Here is an 11988-nt window from a genome sequence, read left to right as displayed (position 1 = left end):
TTCATGACAATTAGTTCAATTAATCATATTACTTAAGAGCTGCCATTCAAAAAGTACATCTCTCTAGTCATTTGAGTGGTACATGATCCAAATCCACTATCTCAAGTCCGATCATCACGTGAGTCGAGAATAGTTTCAGTGGTAAGCATCTCTATGCTAATCATATCAACTATATGATTCATGCTCGACCTTTCGGTCTCATGTGTTCCGAGGCCATGTCTGCACATGCTAGGCTCGTCAAGCTTAACCCGAGTGTTCCGCGTGCGCAACTGTTTTGCACCCGTTGTATGTGAACGTTGAGTCTATCACACCCGATCATCACGTGGTGTCTCGAAACGACGAACTGTAGCAACGGTGCACAGTCGGGGAGAACACAATTTCGTCTTGAAATTTTAGTGAGAGATCACCTCATAATGCTACCGTCGTTCTAAGCAAAATAAGGTGCATAAAAGGATTAACATCACATGCAATTTATAAGTGACATGATATGGCCATCATCACGTGCTTCTTGATCTCCATCACCAAAGCACCGGCACGATCTTCTTGTCACCGGCGTCACACCATGATCTCCATCATCATGATCTCCGTCAACGTGTCGCCATCGGGGTTGTCGTGCTACTCATGCTATTACTACTAAAGCTACGTCCTAGCAAAATAGTAAACGCATCTGCAAGCACAAATGTTAGTTATAAAGACAACCCTATGGCTCCTGCCGGTTGCCGTACCATCGACGTGCAAGTCGATATTATCTATTACAACATGATCATCTCATACATCCAATATATCACATCACATCGTTGGCCATATCACATCACAAGCATACCCTGCAAAAACAAGTTAGACGTCCTCTAATTTTGTTGTTGCATGTTTTACGTGGTGACCATCGGTATCTAGTAGGATCGCATCTTACTTACGCAAACACCACAACGGAGATATATGAGTTGCTATTTAACCTCATCCAAGGACCTCCTCGGTCAAATCCGATTCAACTAAAGTTGGAGAAACCGACACTTGCCAGTCATCTTTGAGCAACGGGGTTACTCGTAGCGATGAAACCAGTCTCTCGTAAGCGTACGAGTAATGTCGGTCCAAGCCGCTTCAATCCAACAATACCGCGGAATCAAGAAAAGACTAAGGAGGGCAGCAAAACGCACATCACCGCCCACAAAAACTTTTGTGTTCTACTCGAGAAGACATCTACGCATGAACCTAGCTCATGATGCCACTGTTGGGGAACGTCGCATGGGAAACAAAAAATTTCCTACGCGCACGAAGACCTATCATGGTGATGTCCATCTACGAGAGGGGATGAGTGATCTACGTAACCTTGTAGATCGTACAGCAGAAGCGTTAGTAAACGCGGTTGATGTAGTGGAACGTCCTGACGTCCCTCGATCCGCCCCGCGAACAATCCCGCGATCAGTCCCACGATCTAGTACCGAACGGACGGCACCTCCGCGTTCAGCACACGTACAGCTCGACGATGATCTCGGCCTTCTTGATCCAGCAAGAGAGACGGAGAGGTAGAAGAGTTCTCCGGCAGCGTGACGGCGCTCCCGAGGTTGGTGATGACCTTGTCTCACCAGGGCTCCGCCCGAGCTCAGCAGAAACGCGATCTAGAGGAAAAACCGTGGAGGTATGTGGTCGGGCTGCCGTGGAAAAGTCGTCTCAAACCAGCCCTAAAACCTCCGTATATATAGGTGGGAGGGAGGGGAGGAGGCAGCCTCAAAACCTAAAGGTTTGGCCGAAATTGGAGGTGGAGGAGTCCTACTCCAATCCTACTTGGAGTAGGATTCCACCTTCCCACTGGAAACTCTTTCCACCTTGTGTTTTTTTCCTTCTCAAACCTTATGGGCCTTAGTGGGAACTTATTCCAGCCCACTAGGGGCTGGTTTATCTCTTCCCATAGCCCATGAGACCCCTTGGGGCGTGACACCCCTCCCGATGGTCCCCGGCACCCCTCCCGGCACTCCCGGAACACTACCGATGAGCCCGAAACTTTTCCGGTAATGCACGAAAACCTTCCGGTAACCAAATGAGGTCATCCTATATATCAATCTTCGTTTCCGGACCATTCCGGAAACCCTCGTGACGTCCGTGATCTCATCCGGGACTCCGAACAACATTCGGTAACCAACCATATAACTCAAATACGCATAAAACAACGTCGAACCTTAAGTGTGCAGACCCTGCGGGTTCGAGAACTATGTAGACATGACCCGAGAGACTCCTCGGTCAATATCCAATAGCGGGACCTGGATGCCCATATTGGATCCTACATATTCTATGAAGATCTTATCGTTTGAACCTCAGTGCCAAGGATTCATATAATCCCGTATGTCATTCCCTTTGTCCTTCGGTATGTTACTTGCTCGAGATTCGATCGTTAGTATCCGCATACCTATTTCAATCTCGTTTACCGGCAAGTCTCTTTACTCGTTCCGTAATACAAGATCCCGCAACTTACATTAAGTTACATTGCTTGCAAGGCTTGTGTGTGAGGTTGTATTACCGAGTGGGCCCCGAGATACCTCTCCGTCACACGGAGTGACAAATCCCAGTCTCGATCTATACTAACTCAACGAACACCTTCGGAGATACCTGTAGAGCATCTTTATAGTCACCCAGTTACGTTGCGACGTTTGATACACACAAAGCATTCCTCCGGTGTCCGTGAGTTATATGATCTCATGGTCACAGGAACAAATACTTGACACGCAGAAAACAGTAGCAACAAAATGACACGATCAACATGCTACGTCTATTAGTTTGGGTCTAGTCCATCACATGATTCTCCTAATGATGTGATCCCGTTATCAAGTGACAACACTTGCCTATGGCCAGGAAACCTTGACCATCTTTGATCAACGAGCTAGTCAACTAGAGGCTTACTAGGGACAGTGTTTTGTCTATGTATCCACACAAGTATTGTGTTTCCAATCAATACAATTATAGCATGGATAATAAATGATTATCATGAACTAAGAAATATAATAATAACTAATTTATTATTGCCTCTAGGGCATATTTCCAACAACTTACTCATCAATCAGAGCCCAACGGCGGCAGACGCGCGGCGACCCTGAGGGCCCTCCGCCGCTGCTCCCGGGGGCGGACAAGGGCGCGGACGGAGCCACACGTTTTGCCTTACCAGGATCGCCTACTGGAGACTCCATGGAAGACGAATAAACAAAGGGGAGAAAAGGTTTTTCTCGGCGGAGCAAAGGAAGCAAAGAGGAAGCTCAAGATCGCAGTGCCTCCCTCTTGCCACGGCCGGAGCGGATTTATAGGCGAACCACGACCACCAAGCATCGTCGGAGTGCGAATGTTGCGCGCCCCTCGGGTGCCGCGAGGTGGGCGGGCGGGCGCATTGCCGCCCTCGTCGCCTCACCTGACAACTAAGGAGTCACGTCCGTGAGGGCTGTTGGGTGTGGCCCGGCCGCGTCGATGCCAATCAATGAGTAACAATGATGGCCGGCGCGGTTCTTGGAGATCGTGCCATCGTGATCTGGTGCACCCTGGACGCCTCGAGGAGCAAGAGCATCGCCGCATGGTGGCTGGACACGTGTGACAGCTTGCCCGCATGCAATTAGGGCCCGCGACGCCTCGGGCCGTCCCCCAGGCTTTGCCCAGAAGCCAACCCGAGCATGCCGTGGGCCCGGGGGCTACTGTCGACGTTCTGGGAATTGGGGTACCCAGACTTGCCTGCCTGTGGCCCTGGGCTGGCCTACTTCATTGAGCAAGACAATCGGGCACGACACCACCCAAGGCAAGGTCCTCGCGAGGGGCCAAGCCTCACGAGGGGAGTAGCATAAAGACTCGCAGGGGGCCTCGCCCGGACCCCTCCGGAGCGGCGGATATTCTGTGGCGAGACCCGGCCTCACGAGTCAAGGATGACGTGGAGGAAGGACAGGCGAGCAACAGACAGCAGGACGGAGTAGTTTCCCCTTTAGTGCAAAGGGGGCAAGGACGAACCGGGGTTCCCAAGGCGTCTTCCAAAGGTTTCCTTTCTGGTGCACCAAGGCCATCGCCGCCCGCTAGCACGACAGACATCTTCCCTGGACCGGTCCCTGCAGCGGTGGCAGCCACTTTGCAGGCGAATACTACTTTTGGACAGGGAAGCATGTTCCCTTGCCCCCTTTGAAAATTGGCCGTTGTGGGATCCCTTCCCGCCGAAACGATAAGGTAAGAGGACCGGGGTTGCCACTATATATATAGAGAGTATGTTACTTCGTAGGGGGCTGAGTCATTCATTTGTCTACCTGCACCACACAATGGCCACCCAGCCTCTGGAGGCCCTCGAACACTGTACCAGTTCATCCACCAACCTCCATGAGAGGCAATCCACCAAAGCAGGAGTAGGGTATTATGCTTCTCAGCGGCCCGAACCTGGGTAAACTGCCGTGTTCTGTGTTTTCCTCACCATTAAGTGAGTTCTTTGCCATCCCCAGCGAGTAGCGAGTTAGGTGAGGCGAGCCCACGAGAGATCTTCGTACACGCCGCCGAATTTGAATCTTTAGGGTTTTGCGGAGCCCGAAATTCGACAATAGAGCTACTTCCTTGCTTTAGTGCTTGAAATTCTAGCTTCTTGATAGCATAATTCTAGAAGGGACGTGGGCAGTGCATAATCCTTGCTTCAAATCAGCCCAGGTGATAACACAGTCACCTTGCATTACCTTGAATCCATCCCACCAAGCCGTGGCGGTACCCCCGAGGTAGTGAGAGGCATAGAGAACCCTCTCGCGGTCCTCATTGTAGTTGACCAGTGCAAGGAGGTCCTCGATGGTGTTGATCCAGTCATCATTATCCACATGTTCAGCTGCAGAGAGAGAGAGAGGAGAGCTGTGCATTCGTGGCCGCGCAAGCTTGGCAGTATCCACATGTTCAGCTGTCTGAGTGAAGGTTGGGGGCGAATTCTACATGAACTCCGACAAAGTGGAACGACCATTTTCGTTCCTGCCTTGATGCTGGTTGTTCACAAGAACTTGAGCCATCTACTGCATTGCAACAGAGTTGGCTTGGCGTTCCTCCCAGAAAACTTGGAGAAATTGAGCTATGGTCATGTTCTCTGGTGGAGGCGGTGGTGGAGGAATGTCGCCTTGTGGCTACTCCTCGTGATCTCAAGCTTGAGCTCACCCACTGGCCTCCGGCTGCTGGCTAGAGTTGCCGTCACTAGGGTTGCTAAAAGTGCTGGTGCGGGTCGCATTCACCATCTTGATTGGTGTAGCCATGTCAAACAACTAGAATAGACAAAATGAAAAAGAAACAAGAGGAAAACGCGCCTAAGGGAGTTGGTATAGTGGAAACATGACAATCATAGGTTAGAAGATCCAACACATAACATTAAGATAAGGTAGGCGATGTAGTCGCTTACATGTTGCCTAAGGAAAAAAGCGCGACTTGCCTCAAAACACAAACAATAAAACAAACAACAAACACACATGGTTTCATATGATCCATTACACGATCTCGACTTTGCATGAGGGATACACGACTTATCCTACCCTAGGGGTTCCCGGACTCAAGTGGTGGAGTGCTCGGTCTCGTACTCACGTTCATGTGGGTCTTCCTCCTAGTCATCATCTATATGGGCATTGTCAACCGTTAAGGGGGTTGGAGGACGAGGAGGTTCATCCCGATGATGCTTCACCGATTGATCGGTGAAGAGCGCACAATACTCCTTCTCTCTCATCCGATGACCACATGTGTGTGCACCTCTAGATGGGCGTACTCCTCCTTTATAAGAGATAGCTAGTCGTCCCTCTAGGGCTCTATACTTCTTGATCTTGTCTGGCTTCTCCTTGTCTAGTTAGAGTAGCTCGTGAGTGAGGTGAATTTCCTTGTGGAGCTTCACGGACTCCTTAATCAGGTTTTGAGCTAGACCATCGGCGAAGAGGCTAAAGTAGGTCTGGAATCTAAGTGGTGTTCTATCCTGTGGGGATGAAATCAAAGTCCAACTCTCGCCAATATCATCTTTCCTGAAAGGAAAGTGGCGAGTAGCCGGCTTGTCAACCATCTCTCGGATGATATCTCGAAGGTGGATGAGTGGCTTCCATGCAACTGTATCAATCGATAATGCTAGGGTATTCATCTGTGGTGCTTCAAAGAACCAACTCGCCGGGGAGTCATTTGCCTTCATGACCACATCAACGTGGTACTCATTCGTGGTGGCATCAACCCAATGCTCGTGGTAGAGGAAAACAGGTGTTCGGTGGAAGTGGCACTTCTGTAGGCTAACCTCAAGGGGTAGGTGAAAGTCGGATGCTAGGAGGTTTTTGGGTACGGCGGCCATCTACAAGGTTTAAGGGGAGGACGTTAGTAAATGCTTTCTAAGTAGAGTGGAAGAGGTAAGAAGTGCAAAAACTCCTAAGTATATATACTAGGTATAGTTTTTGAAAGGGGGTTTATCCTATATGACGTCCTTTCTAACTAAGGCTTCCTATAGTGAGGATGGGTGTGATACCAGATCTGTGGGGACCCCGACTCATAACTCGTGATCACCGAATGCACGTGTACAATGATCCCACAGATCTAGGCTCACTGAACACACAGAAGTAGTCTTACATCCATAGACACCATGTGATACAAAATAGAGACAATTAAATTCATGTCTTACATAGGTAAGGCCTCGAAGGATGACACACCAAACACAATTAGCAGCAGGACTCTTGAATGAAAGCATGAACCCTTCTCGCATTTTGACTGGGAAGCGTCCTAGTTCACACGTTCGACACCAACAAACTCTTCTCCATACTCCTTCTCTTCCATGCCTAGCCAATTAATAACCAGTGGCAAGGCAATGAGTACTTTGAATGTACTCGCAAGCAACCCATGTGTCGGAACAAGGCGATAACAATGCACGATATAACACTAATAGGTAAATTGCGGAAAGCCAATTTTCAACTACAATGACATGATCAATTTCTTTATGAGGGCATGCATCATTAGGTAACAGATATCCATAGGAACTAGCTACATATATCAATATCAACTTACGATTGAACATCCCATGATCACCGATCATGCCAAGTTGTCTCACTTAGCTCATGTATCATACTGCCATCTTTCGCATGCACTCACACACCTAGTTTGTGAAAACATATGGACGCAGTTTAAACAACACCACCCAACTGTCGTTGACCGTGAACACAGCTATTCGAATAGTTTTATACCCCGCAGAGGTTTGCATGATGTACCAACAAGGCTTGGGGAACTTACATGTCATCCACGACTCGCGGTATGCACAACATACCCAAGGTAAGCACCCGAACAATGCCTTTCCGCTTGCGACACTAGACAAAGAGTGTAACGACTAAGATGCGGTCCTTTCCGATTTGAGGAACGAGGCCCCGAATTGGAAAGAAGCGCATCTAAGAGTTTCGCAAACATGGTAACATAGCACATACATAATATCAACAGAATGACAATAAGGGATTCAATTGCCATCTCATAAATATATCAGAGTTACAACACACATCCAAACAAGGTATTTCCGCTACGGACTACAAAACAAGGGAAATGACTATGCTACCCTGCATGCTTGCCCATGATCATGACCACACCACAGTCTTCTAGATAGTTCACGTACAGGCAGTCGCTCTCCTCATCGTACTGCCACGCCAGCTGCGTGCCGTCGGGATCACATGTCTCGGGGGTACCTGAACCTGTTGGTGTTGTGAAGTAATCTGTGAGCAATGGTGACTCAGCAATCTATGACCTCGGTGCCAGAACTAGTCAAGTTATTAGGTTAGGAAGGTGGAGTATTTAGGTTGCAGCATCCTAAGCTTTATATGGTGGCTAACTTACGTAAAACATGTATGAAGGTGGTCTATACTAGCGGTCGATGAATAGATGACCACTAAGTGATCCTGAACACCTATCTACGTCATTCATAACCCCACCGTGTTCCCGATCGAAGAGAGATCTTCGAAGGGGACAGTCACGGTTACGCACACAGTTGGCAATTTTATTAGCGTTATGTTTAACTTATCTATTACTGGATGTTAACAAATATTCCAAGTTGCCACATAACCGCGGGCACGGCTTTCCGAAAGATTAAACCCTGCAGGGGTGTTCCAACTAATCCATCACAAACGTACACAAGCCGCAAAGTAATCCTCTATCACAAAACTCGTGATCTCGTCGGATTCCTTAGAGGAAAACCTCAACTTTGGGGAGAACCAAAGCTTCACCGGGATTCCTATACGCAAGATATATCGCTAAGGTAAGAAAAGACTAGCAGGACCCCCTGACGTGTCGACGACCCTGATAAGAGCCGTGTATCTCAGTCTCAGGACACGCCGGATGAGCACAGCGTACAGTGCCCTGATAGACATCTCTCGAGTTGCCCTGGGTTAGCCCCGCACACAACTCTAGTTTGGACCAACACTCATGAGGAGTACTGGCCCGGGTTGTTGATTAAAGATCCTCGGGGTGATCATTCCCTATGCATATTATTATTAAGTGATTAGCAAATTAACACCAATGTTGGGTCCTGCCGGACAAGTCTTAACACTAAGCGATTTATCGAGGGGGTCCCCATAACAACCCCGAACCTGTTAGGAGCGATCATTATGGAATCAAACACCGGTAGCATTAACTATGGCGGCAATAACGGAACAAAACACCCGGCAAAAGTCTAGGCCTTCCGTTATTTACCAAGTATATAGGTGCATTATTTAAATAACAGAATTAAGACAATGTTATCAAGATCATGTCATCACATGAGACAAAGCACCTGCAACTAGCAACGCTAACATTAGAAGCTTAGCAAAGCCTACTTAGCCAATCAAGATTTGCTAGGAAGGGATACGTGTTTGGGTTTCATGGCAATTATTTCATTGGCAGGCAGCGAGCATATGATGGAAGAAACGTAAGCTAGCATAACTAGTCTAGAGATGGAATCAAGGTCATATCATCTTGCGTGTGATATCCTCAGCTTGGAACTGCTCTTGTTCGTCCTACACGTACTCTCCCGAATCCACGTACTCGTTCTCCGATCTCGGTGCTACCCAACATAAAAATAACATCCAATGAACAACAACACCTCAAGATGCGACAAGCACATGATGCATGAGATGAATATGAACATGCATCTCTATTCTACTCACTAGCACAAGCAGGAGAAGTAAATAGATGTTCCTGGACAGAAATGCACTCTAAGCTATCTTGACATGCATGCGAATGACATGATCAGATGCGTCACGTGAAAACGATGCAAAAACATATAAAGAACATTACAAACGGAGCTACGGATCAATGGGAATCAACGAAACAAGAAAATGAAGTGCTACGTGTCAAATACATCACAACTCACTCCAATGGCATAACTCTGGTATATCCAGGCTGCCAAGACATAAAACAAACCAACATGGATGGGGTGGTGCAAAGAATATCACCACACCATCAACTATGCACTCACAAACATCAAAACATCAAAACTACAGAATCTGCCATAAACAGCATCATAGCCTTTTAAGAGCTACATGAAAGTCAACTACAACCACCCAAATATGCCAAATAAGATATGTGGCAGAAGCTATCCACGAATACTACAAGCACAAGCAAAAAGATCACACAAAGGAGTTACACACAGAAAGTATGACAGCCCAAGATCGATGCCCCAGAAGATTCTCCTTTTATTTTGTTTTTGTCGTGTGGTTCGTTTGTCTGTCACATTCATCATCACATCATTCAAATCATCTGCATTGCATCGGCAGCTCCGTTGCCGCCAGTTTTCGAAAGTTGCATCCGTTGTTAGTTGCCGGTTCACGTCGTTGTCCGTTCTGAGCCCGACCGCACTCGCACGCGCCCGCGGCATCGTCAAACCTTGTTTTCAAAAGTGTGCGCAAAACTTTCTCTGATCGGGTTGAGATTTGACGTGCGGTCTTATTTTAATATATTTAGGCCGCCTGTCGAATTTCGTCGCGACCGGAGACCGTCTGGTACCCGAAAGGTAGACCGTAGCGGCACCGTATTCGGTATATCGTCGGACATGTGTCGGTGTTTTAAAAATCATTGCCGCGGCACCCGTTCTCCGTCTCGTCTATGGATAACCACTCTACATGTCCTCGTAACCGTTCCCGCGTTCATAATTATCCGAATCCGACCGCACGGTTGGATCGGGAACGAAATTCCGGTAGACCTAGCCCCTCTTTTTGTCTATAAATAGTCCCCTCCTATTTTTGAGGCAGCCAACCCCCTCTCTCCTCGAAATCCGTGTGAAACCCTAGCCTCTCCCACTCCCTCTCTCCTCCCTCCCTCTTCTGCGCAGCCGCGGGCCCGCCCCAGCCCGGATTTGGCCCTCTCGGGCCCATCTGGCCGGCCATCGCCGGGCCCTGCTCGCGCCGCCGCTTGGAGGCGAGCATCCCTCCCCTGGCCGAGCAGCAGCATGCCCGAGCTTCTCCTGCCGCGCCGTAGCACCTCCCCGTCAGACCCACCTCGGCCGCCGTGCCCCGCCGCGGAATCTGCGCCACCCTTGCCGGAGCTCTGCTTGCCAGCCGCAGCAAGCAGCAGCTCGCGCCGCCGCCGTTCGTCGCACCGCCATGGGCGCCTGCTGCCGCCGCCTCGTCTGCCCGGATCTGGTGGATCCCGGCTGGATCCGAGCGCCCTTTCCCCGCCACCGGGTTCCCGTGCCCGACGTCCCAATTGCAGGCTTCGGCCGCCACCCTCGGGCACGACGAGGGAACGGGGCGACGCCCCGATTGCCATCGCTCCAGCCGGCCCAGCAACCAGCTCGGCCCCCGTGTCACGCGCCACCCAGGCCTGCCCAGCTGGCCCCCGAGCCAGGCCACCTTCGGCCAGCTCGGCCTCTCTCCAACCTCCGGCCCAAGAGCCCCCCCAAGGTGAGCCTCTATTCCCTCGCCCTGAGCACATTTGAGTTAGGTTGCGCTCTGTTAGGTCCGTTAGTTATTTAGGTGATTATTGGAAATAGATAAATTCCAGAAAATAAGCGTATATTATTGTGCCCGTAACTTTTTAACCGTTAGTCGGATCGAGGCGTATTGTATATGGTTTTGGGATAGTTTTGCTTGTAGAATACGATTTCACAACTTGCATAATTGTTTGACGTCGTTTAGCGTGCCAAATGCATAGATTAACGTGCTGTTTCTATAGGATTTGTCCCGTATTTATTTTTCCCGCGAGTCCGGATTGCTCGAATGCCATGCTAGAAATGTCCATGTTTTAGGAACCACTTTTCCATGTATTTTAGAGTAGTCATTGGTATTTTTGCGCGTAGAGCTTTGCCGCTATATTATTTTCCATGTTTAGGACGTTATCTCGCATTTACGTGTGGCAATATTTTTGTGTTGCAACCCCACATGTTTATAATGTTTTCGGGGTAGAAAAATCCATAGGATTTTTCTTTGTAACTAGTTTTAGCTTTTGAGCAAGTTAGTTCGCGCGATATTTTGTCATGTTGCCCTCTTGTCTATTTCGTAGGATTTATTCCGTGCTTCGTTTGAAGGAGTTGTCAACTAGAGAGTTGTTCTTTGATGTTTAGTCTAGCCCCTGGTAATTTTGGTTGCAATAGAAATGCATGTTTAGGTGTGATTTGCTTGCTCTCAAGTTGCTAGAAACAGTGATGTTTTAGAGATGCTGAAATATTTCAAAGTCTGGAATCTGTTATTTGTTTGTTGTTGTCTTGTCTTGCTTCTATCTTGTGATCTGTAGCTCTTTTGAGGTTGGTCCAATGGAGTTACTTGTAGACTTTGGGATTCTCTAGCATGCTGTGAATTTTCATGCCATTTGGAGTCCTGTAGCTTATGGTTTTGCTGCTGTCAATATGCGTTCAGATCGAAAACTGCACTTTCATGAAGTGTTATTTTCACTAAGTCTGAAACTGTGTAGAGAAGCCATTTTGTGACTTCTTTTCCTAGTGTTCCATGCTTCTATGCTAGTTGTTGTTAGTTGTTTGTTGTAGTGATTCTTGCCCTCTATTGTATCATGCCTTGATTGAGCACATTGGAGTTGAGTAGCTCGTAGTTG

The sequence above is a fragment of the Hordeum vulgare genome, chromosome 6H (assembly GCF_904849725.1).
Source record: "Hordeum vulgare subsp. vulgare chromosome 6H, MorexV3_pseudomolecules_assembly, whole genome shotgun sequence".
NCBI lineage: Eukaryota > Viridiplantae > Streptophyta > Magnoliopsida > Poales > Poaceae > Hordeum > Hordeum vulgare.
The sequence above is the reverse complement of the archived record's forward strand: the minus strand, read 5'-3'. Positions refer to the sequence as shown.